The sequence below is a fragment of the Mesocricetus auratus genome, unplaced genomic scaffold (assembly GCF_017639785.1).
Source record: "Mesocricetus auratus isolate SY011 unplaced genomic scaffold, BCM_Maur_2.0 Super-Scaffold_100014, whole genome shotgun sequence".
Classification (NCBI taxonomy): domain Eukaryota; kingdom Metazoa; phylum Chordata; class Mammalia; order Rodentia; family Cricetidae; genus Mesocricetus; species Mesocricetus auratus.
In genome coordinates this window covers 16892365-16902190 of record NW_024429197.1, presented here as the reverse complement: position 1 = coordinate 16902190, position 9826 = coordinate 16892365, and the positions used below count along the sequence as shown (strand labels likewise).

General features: G+C 47.5%; 1 long non-coding RNA gene across 1 annotated transcript; it reads left to right on the top strand.

Annotated features, from left to right (window-relative positions):
* Window positions 1-5630: 5630 nt before the first annotated feature.
* LOC110339767 lies at window positions 5631-7768 on the top strand. Its single transcript, XR_002381755.2, has 2 exons — window positions 5631-6316; window positions 7568-7768. It is a non-coding gene; the product is annotated as an uncharacterized LOC110339767 (long non-coding RNA).
* The last annotated feature ends 2058 nt before the right edge of the window (window positions 7769-9826 follow it).

Here is a 9826-nt window from a genome sequence, read left to right as displayed (position 1 = left end):
CTGTCTTGAAACAAACAAACAAACAAACAAGCAAAAAGACCTGAAGCCTGTGAGCCTAGTTTTCAGACCCCAGAGTGCAGTGTCCAGAGCAAGGGCATGGTGTAAACTACTGAATCGCAGGATTTACTATGCAGCCTAGTAGCCAGTCCCTGTCACCAGGGCCTGACTTCACAGTGGCCTGCGCCAGCCCTCCCACTCGTTCCTCTCACCTGACAGGCCCCAGTGGCTTTGCTTGCTGTGTGCCAGGCTGTGTGCCAGGGGCAGGAACTCAGCAAGGCCAGGGTCCTACAAGCTACACATTCTACTGCTGAGCCATTCCCTAGCCCCTAAGGGCTTCTGAAGTACAATTTTATTCAAGTGAGAACAAAAGGTAAAGACTGGGGGAAGGGATAGTGAGGTAAACAGGAGGAGGAGGAGGAGGACTGGGCATGGGTATGGCTGCCAGGTAAGATACAAGATGTGGGGCTGGAGAGATGGCTCAGAGGTTAAGAACACTGCTCTTCCAGAGGTCCTGAGTTCAATTCCCAGCAACCACATGGTGGCTCACAACCACCTGTAATGAGATCTGGTGCCCTCTTCTGACCTGCAGGGATACATGCAGGCAGAACACTGTATACATAATAAATAAATAAATCTTAAAGAAAAAGATACAGGATGTTATGGACAGTAAGTGTAAAATACTTTTTTTAATTTTCAGGGGGAAAAGAAAATTTTTATAAGTAAAAAAAATTATCTCTTCAGTAAAGTAACAAATGAATTTTTTGGAGACAGGATCTCACCATGTACCCCTTCTTCTTCTTCTTCTTTTTTTCCAAGACAGGTTTCTGTAGCTTTGGAGCATGTCCTGGAACTCGCTCTGTAGACCAGAGCTGGCCTTGAACTCGTAACTCATAGAAATCCGCCTGTCTCTGCCTCCTGAGTACTGGGATTAAAGATGTGCAGTCACTGCCCAGCTTATGTACTTCTTTCTTGACCCAGAACTTACAGTATAAACCAGGCTGGCCTCAAACTCACAGAGGTTGGCCTGCCTCTGCCTCTCCTGTTCTGGTATTAAAGGTATGAGTCACCATGCTCAGTTTAGATTTTTTAATAATTTATTTTTATTTAATGTTTCATTTAATGTTTTAGGACCAGGCTGCCAGACTGTCCTCAAACTGCCTGCTTCTGCCTCCCGAGTGCTGGGATCAAAGGTGTGCACCACCAACGCCCAGCTAGTCAGTGCTCTTTACCCAGAGCCACCCCACCCCCCACCCCCACCCCCCCACCTCACCACCTCCTGCTGCTATGGTGTGCTTTCCCAGTTGGTTGGCTTGAAAGTTCCTGGGAAATTGTGTCTCTACCTCATATCTTGTTTTGAAGTGCTGAGATTACAGACACATACAACTGCATTGGGCTTTGTTTGTTACTTTGATTTGGTTTGTTTGTTTTAATTGGTTTGACTTGGTTTTTCTTTTCTTTTCTTTCTTTCTTTTTTTTTTTTTTTTTTTTTTGGTGTTTTCGAGACAGGGTTTCTCTGTGGCTTTGGAGGCTGTCCTGGAACTTGCTCTTGTAGACCAGGATGGTCTCGAACTCACACAGATCCACCTGCCTCTGCCTCCCGAATGCTGAGATTAAAGGTGTGCGCCACCACCACCTGGCCCTTGGTTTAGTTTTTCAAGACAGGGTTTCTCTCTGTATACCTGGCTGTCTCGGACCTCACCACTACCTGGCAGCATTGGGCTTTTTGTTTTGTTTTGGTTTTTGTTTGTTGGTTTGTTTCTTTCTTTCTTTTTTTTTTTTTTTTTTTTTGGTTTTTGTTTCTTTAAGACAGGGTTTCTCTGTATTGTTTTGGAGGCTGTCCTGGAACTCACAGAGATGCACCTGTCTGTACTTCCCCAGTGCTGGGATTAAAGGCGTGGGCCACCAATGCCTAGATTTTTTTTAACTTTATTTTATATGTTGGTGTGAAGGTATCAGATCCCCTGGAACTGGAGTTAAGGACAGTTGTGAGCTGCCATGTGGGTGCTGGAAATTGAACTCAGGTCCTCTGGAAGAGAAGCCAGTTCTCTTAACTACTGAGCCATCTCTCCAGCCCCCTGGCTTTTTTAAAAAGGTTTATTAATTTATTATGTATACAGAATTCTGTCTTCATGATTGCCTGAATTCCAGAAGAGGACATCAGATTCTTTACTGATGGTTGTAGGCCTCCATGTGCTGTCTAGGAATTGAACTCAGGACCTGTGGAAGAGCAGACAATGTTCTTAACCTCTGAGCCCCCTCTCCAGCCAGCATTGGGCTTTTTTTGTGGGTTCTGGGGACTGAAAGTTGTTCTCTGAGCTCCACACAAAGGCCATGGAAAGCTCACATGGCTAGCTTCAACCTGCTGAGCCATCCCCCTAACCTGGCTTAATTTAACCTCTCAGGAGTCAGCATTAGTTCACATTTGGGGTGGAGCCTGGAAACTTTCTTCATCCCTGTCTTCCTGCCTGGCCACCCCCCAACCCTCCATCCCTCCCACCCTCCCTCCACCCTGGCTTTTCTACCTATCCTTACCCAGCCAGTTTTCTGCAGGAGTAGAAGCAGCAGAAAGTAAGCTTCCTGACTTATTGAGACAGAGCACTGCCTCACTTCTAGGACACGTGGCAACAATTTGCATCTTCAGGGTGCACAGCAGAAATTCTAGCAGCCTATGAGTGTCCAGGCTCTGCAGCCTCTTCTGGCTTCCATTGTGCTGCTCATGTTTCTCTGTCTGTCCTTTATTACCCATGGACAGAACTTGCTGCATGCCAACCTTGAGCTGGGAAGGATGCTGTGGATTGCCAGACTGGGTTATTCACGCTGCCATGACTCACATTCTGGCAGAGAAGCATTGCAAAGCAAACAGTGACAAGGAGGTGCTGCTTGTGGTCTTAGAGTGATCCAGAATGCTGGGATAAAGGGTGAGTTAAGATTTGATCCAACCACCAGGGACAGGCAGGTAGTGTCCCAGGCACAGGAACAGATTGTCAAAGGGTACGTAGTGTGTGCATATATGTGTGAAGACACATGTTGTAGCACATGTGGAGGTCATTTGAAGTGTCAGTTCTCATTGTTCACCTTGTTTAAGACAAGGTCTCCTTCTTGTTCATTCCTGCATGCTTGAGAGTAGCTGGCTGGTTGTCTCTGCCCCCAGTCTTACCATAAGAGCAGTAGAATTTTAGATGGGTGCTGGACACAGTAGATAGGTGCTCTACTGTGTCCAGCCTTTATATGGATTCTAGGGGTTTGAACTCCGGTGTCTGACTATTTCAGGACAAGCACTCTACCACTGAGTTATCTCCCCAGTCCCTGTCCAGGGATCTTGAGTCCAGCCAGGTGGAAACACACAAGGACGAGCGGTAAGAGCCACAGGTCAGAAGCCAACTGGAAGCTACTCCAATGACCCAGCCTTTTATTCTGAGAGCAGTGAGGATTCTGGGGGATTTCTGAGGAGGGACACCCAGGCATCCTGTGGTGTAGTGCAGAGCTCTTTCTAGGATGACAGCCTGGAGTAAGGAGAGGACAACAGAGACAGACTCAGAGCTGAGGTGAGGCAGGGACAAGGGTGATCTCCGCATCTAGCTTGGGTGGCTAGTGGCTTCTGGTCCTGTTCTCTGGAAGGGACTTTCTTTCTTTCTTTCTTTTTTTTTTTTTTTTTGGTTTTTTACGAGACAGGGTTTCTCTGTATTGTTTTGGAGCCTGTCCTGGATCTCGCTAGGTAGACCAGGCTTGGTCTCGAACTCACAGAGATCCACCTGCCTCTGCCTCCCGAATGCTGAGATTAAAGGTGTGCGCCACCACCACCCGGCACCCCATATTTATTTTATGTGGTGTTGGGAAACAAATCCAGGGCTTCATGTATACTAGGCAAACATCCCGAGCACTTAAAATGGTATTTTAAAACTTCTTAATTTTATTTTTAATTTTTAAAGTATAGATCTATGAATTCAAGGCTAGCTTGGTATCCAAAGGGAGTTCCAGGATGGGCCAGGACTATGCAGAGAAACCCTGTCTCAAAAAACAAAAACCATAACATGATAAATAAAATGCCCAGGGACTGATATTGGGGTTCAAACTTCAAGCTGAGTATCAGAAAAGGAAAGCATCTGGCCACTAGCTTCTTACCTCTGCCTCAGGCTGAATGGACTGATCCTGTCTCCACAAGCTCTTACCAAGCCTCAGACTGTAACCTCTCCTCAGCGTGGCTGGAGAATGAATGCCTCATACTCCATCCTTGTTCCTGTCTTTTATACCTCTCTAGTGTTGGGATTAAAGGTGTGAGCTATTGTTTTCTTTTAGGCTGATTCATTCACTCTTGTGTAGATCTGGGTGGCCTTGGACTCACAGAGATCTGTCTACCCCTTATTCCTGAGTCCTAGGATTAAAGGTTTGTACCACCACCTCCTAGCTTCTGGCTGCTGGGATTAAAGGTGTGAGCCACCACTGCCTGATCTCTATAACCTGAGGCTGACTTTGATTTTCTGAATCCTCAGACAAACTTTAATAAATTATAAATAATATATCACTACAGACAACAACAACAAAAAACCCCAAACCCTCAACACTTCTTAATATGCAAGTTTAAGGTGTTCATCAATAGGGGAAAGCAACATTTAGGGTTTTGTTTCATGTTTTGTTTTGTTGGTTTTTCTTTTTTTAATTTTTTAAAAGATTTATTTATTTATTATGTATACAGTGTTTTGCCTGCATGTATTCCTGCAGGTCAGAAGAGGGCACCAGATCTCATTACAGATGGTTGTGAGCCACCATATGGTTGCTGGGAATCGAACTCAGGACCTCTGGAAGAGCAGCAAGTGCTCTTAAGCTCTGAGCCATCTCTCCAGCCCTTGTTGGTTTTTCAAAACAGGGATTCTCTGTGTAGGCCTGGCTGTCCAGGAAGTCATTTTGTAGATCAGGCTAGCCTCAAACTCAGCTCAGAGACCTGCTTGCCTTTGCCTTCCAGGTGCTGGGATTAAAGGCATGTACCACCACTGACCAGCAATTTAGTAATTTTTATATATGTTCTCTTGGGGGGGGTTGATTTTTTGGGGGTTTGTTTGAGGCAGGATTTCTCTGTGGGACAGTCCTGGTTGTCTTGGAACTCACTCTGTAGACCAGGCTGGCCTCAAACTCACAGAAATCTGCCTGCCTCTGCCTCCTGAGTACTGGGATTAAAGGCATATACCATCACCGCCTAGATATGTCCTTTTTAAATTTTTTTTTGTTTTTCGAGACAGGGTTTCTCTGTGGCTTTGGAGGCTGTCCTGGAACTCGCTTGGTAGTCCAGGCTGGTCTCGAACTCACAGAGATCCGCCTGCCTCTGCCTCCCGAGTGCTGGGATTAAAGGCGTGCGCCACCAACGCCCGGCTTTTAAATTATTTATTCATTTTTATTTATTTTTTTACTTATTTTTTATTTTTTTAAAGATTTATTTGTTTATTATGAACACAACATCTTGCTTCCATGTATGTCTGCATGCCAGAAGAGGACACCTGATCTCATTACAGATGGTTGTGAGCCACCATGTGGTTGCTGGGAATTGAACTCAGGACCTCTGGAAGGGCAGTCAGTGCTCTTAACCTCTGAGCCATCTCTCCAGCCCCCATTTTTATTTTATTGCATTGGTTTTCAGCCTGCATGTATGTCTTTGTGAGGGTATTGGACCCTCACAATTGTGAACTGCCATGTGGATATCAGGAATTGAACCCCGATCTTCTGGAAGGGCAGTCAGTACTCTTAATGACTGAGCCATCTCTCCAACCCCATATATATGCTCTTTTTTACAAAATATTTTGTTATTTGTGTGCGTGCTTGAGGAGGACAGAGGCATACCCTGGAGCTGGAGTTACAGGCAGTACCTGTTCTTAACCACTGAGCCATCTCTCCAGCCCTTTATATGTGTTCTCAAATCCTAACAATGATATACTTTTAGCACCAATGCCCAGGGTGGACTTTACACATTACCTTAACCTAGGGAGGAGCCTCCTAGCAGCTTGGGATCTAATATATCCTGGAAACTGCTGACCAGAACTGAATGGCTGGATTTGTCCCCTGGGAGGCCATCAAGTCCTCAGCTCTTGGATCAATGGACCTTTTCAGGCCCCAATAGGCCTTGTGTGCCACTCTCCCCTCTGGAATCTAGATAACTGTTTTCCCGTTAGATCCTAGAACACCTCTTGGCTAGTTTTAATCACTGACCTGCCACATCCTAGCATAATTATATGTTTCTGTCCATTTCTAGCCAGCAAATGAAGTCAAGAACCTGGTCCTCCTGAAGACACCTTCACGCTCAACATTCTGGCCAATCAGGGCATTTCTAGTATGACTGCCCAAAGCTGAGTGATCTGGGGAATGGCTGCTATTAACCAGAGGGGTTGAGGATGTCATGGTCCCTAAAGGTGGGGAGAGGCTTCATAACTAACAAGGACACGTGTAGCTCAGGCTGGTCTCGAATTCACGAGAGCACCCTTGATCCTTCTGCCTTCACTTTCTGCCGAGCTGGACTATCAAGATTTTTATGAGTTCGGGCCGGGCGTTGGTGGCGCACGCCTTTAATCCCAGCACTCGGGAGGCAGAGGCAGGCGGATCTCTGTGAGTTCAAGACCAGCCTGAACTACCAAGCGAGTTCCAGGACAGCCTCCAAAACAATACAGAGAAACCCTGTCTCGAAAAACCAAAAAAAAAAAAAAAAAAAAAAGATTTTTATGTGTTCGTTCTAGGATGGCTTTGCTCCATCACAAGCCCTTATCTGCAGGCAAGGAAACAGAAGCTGACAAAATCAGGGCGCTAGTCTAAAATATCCTAGTAAGGATGTCCAGCGCTGGCCACTGTCAATTCGTCCATCTGAAGAAGCTCATTTGACCACCAGGAGGCGCCAGAGGCCCGCTGATAGGGAGGTCCGGGTACCCGCCAAGGGATTACAGTGAAATGTTCTTTTGAGAGTGGCTCGGAGCGCTCAGGGGAGTGGGTGGGAGGGCACAGCTAGCGAGCCTGGGGAGTCGCGGTACAGAAAGAGTGTGTAGGGGTGGGGGAAGGTGTTGTAAGAGAGCCAGGGTTCAGGAACGTAGGCGGCTGGAAGAGGAGCCAAGGGCGTTTTGGGGCCTCTTGGCTCTGCTTTGTCTGGCTGTGTTGGGGGAAAGGACAGCACCAGGGAAAAGGAGGATTCTCTAAAGGAGTCGGCCCCTGCTTCCTTTCATCTCCGATCTCCTCAGAGAAGCTCACTCAGAGCCTGGAGTAGACCGGACATTCCTAAGTTTTCTCGCAAGAAAACCAGGAAATCAGATCTCAAGCCAGCCTCCTTTGAGCCCAGCCAGTTCTGTCGAATAGGCGCTTGCCCCAGGACTTCCCGGAAAAGCTCAGTTGTGCCAGGGGAGCCACCCTCAGGCTCCTGAGTCTGCTGCCTTTAGATGTACCGCAGTGTTGTTCCTGTACAGTGAATGGTCTCCGTGGGACACATTTGTTTGTCCTCTAAGCCCTCTTCCAGCTCCTTCTTCATGAATGCCAGTGTCGGCGGGGTGGGACCTGAAACGTTTGGAACCACTATTGATATCCCTGTCCTTTCATTCCCCAGGTCAAGTGAGTTTTTCCACCTCTCGGTTTCCACCACATGTTGGGCCAAAAGCGCCCAGCATCTCTTCACTAGGACCATTGTTACTTCCTGAAGTTCCACTGTCACACTTTCTCCAATACCGTTTCCAGGCGACAGCGCTGATAATTGGGGAGTGTCCCCCTACATCTGCCTGCCTCTGATGGGATTAAAGGAGTGCACTCACCACCTGGCCTGGTGTTCCTCTTTAATAAAAAATAAGTTACTGTTATTTGTGTGCATGTGCGCATACACACTTGGGGAGGTCAGAGACAGCTTTGGAGTCTGTTCTTTACTTGCATCTTTACATGGGTTCCAGGGATCTAACTCATCAAGTTTACACAGCAAGCACTTTACCAAAAGAGAGAGTCTCCATGTTGTCCGCATCCCCAGGACTTTTTGGTTCTTTTGCTTTGTTTTGTTTGAGACAGGGTTTTTCTGTGTATAGCCTTGGATGTCCTGGAACTCACTCTGTAGACCAGGATGGCCTTGAACACACAGAGATCTACCTGCTTCTGCCTCCCAAGTGCTGGGTTTATTAAAGGTGTGTGCCACCACCGCTAGCTACTTTTTGGGTTCCTTGAGATAGCCTAAGTAGCCAAGGCTGGCCTCCAACTCCTGATTCTTCGCCTGCCTGCCCAGGGCTGGGATTGTGGGATCATGGGTATGAGCCACCACACAGTGTTTCCATTGCACTCACAATAACATCAGACTCCTGCGTGGCAGGTTTCCTGAGTGGGATGGCCCGTCCTAGCTCCTTGAGACCATGTTCCGCTCACTTTCTAGGCACCGTCTACACTGGCCCTGCCTTGCACGGCTTCCTCTACCTGGAATCCCATGCCTTTGCCCTTCAGTTCTCAACCCCAGCTCTCCTTTCTCGGGGATGGCCTAATTCATCTCCATGACTAGGTCAGAGCCCTTACTCATTTTCCAGTGCCACATAACTCAGCTGCTTACAGGTTGTCAGCGCTGTAATTATGTGTTAGCTTGAATCACTGTTTAGTTATTAACAGACCTCTATTAGGGTAAGGACCGCATTAAGTTTTGCCCACTTAAAAACAGTCTCCAGGGCAGGTGAGGTGAGTGACTTGGCGGCTCACATGCTGGGGTCTGAACTTGGAGCCTCATATTTGCAAGGTGAGTGTTTTACCAGTTGTCCCCTGTCCCCAGCTCTCAGGGTGACCACTTTTGTTTTTTGAGACAGGGTCTCACTGTATAGCTGCAGTTGGCTTGGAACTCCCTATGTCTGCCAGACTAGTTCTGAGCTCACAGATCCACCTGCCTCTGCCATGAGTGCTGGGATTAAAGGTGTGTGCAGAGATCGTCCAGCCACTTGTTCCTTCAAAGACTGAGTTGATTAACCCACTCCCTCTTCATCTGTCTCCCAGGCTAGGCCTGTGCCATATTTTGTCTGAAACTTGGCAACCACTTCTTGCCTCTGGGTGTATAAGGGACCCCTCCCGATGAGGTTCCCCCTCAGAAGTCAGCAGTGTGCTAATGGATCTCCAATCTCACCACATCACCATCCCTATTTAACAGCCCTCAGTTCCCCAGGGCCCTGAAATGAAACCCAAGCTCCTAAGCATAGCCTTCCAAGGCTTGCCTGTGGTCCCCTCCTGCAAACTCCATCTCAAGGATCTTGTCTAACTCAACAAATAGCCAGCTCCTTTTCTGCTAGGCAGTGCGCACTGCTCTCATAGGAGAAGCCTGGGCTCCATCATATTTATCCTCAGTCTTTTAGATACAGGCACACAGTTATTTCCCACACAGTCCTTCCCCTGGCCTTACCTAGAAAGTGCATCTTTCTTTGGACAGTGGTGGTGCACGCCTTTATTCCTAGCACTGGGGAGGCAGAGGCAGATGGATATCAGTGAGTTCTAGGCCAGCCTGGTCTACACAGTGAGTTCCAGGACAGGCTCCAAAGCTACACAGAGAAACCTTGTCTTAAAAAAAAAAAAAACATTAAAAAAAACGGGGGGGGTGAGGGGCTCTTTCTCCTCTCCCCCTTCCTGGCTTTGATTGGTCAACATCCCCTGAAATAAAAGCTACGTGGCCTGGCTAGCCAGCCTGCTCACACTCCTGGGACATGCCCTGCTGATCCGATCTTTCACGGCACTAACCACATGCTTTGCTTTCGAGTTTGTTTGTGTGGTTCACGTCCACCTTCGCCTGCAGGGGCTCAGGCTTGGTTTCTGCTCACCACTACATCCCTCTGGCACTTAGCAGGGGCTCCACAGACAATTT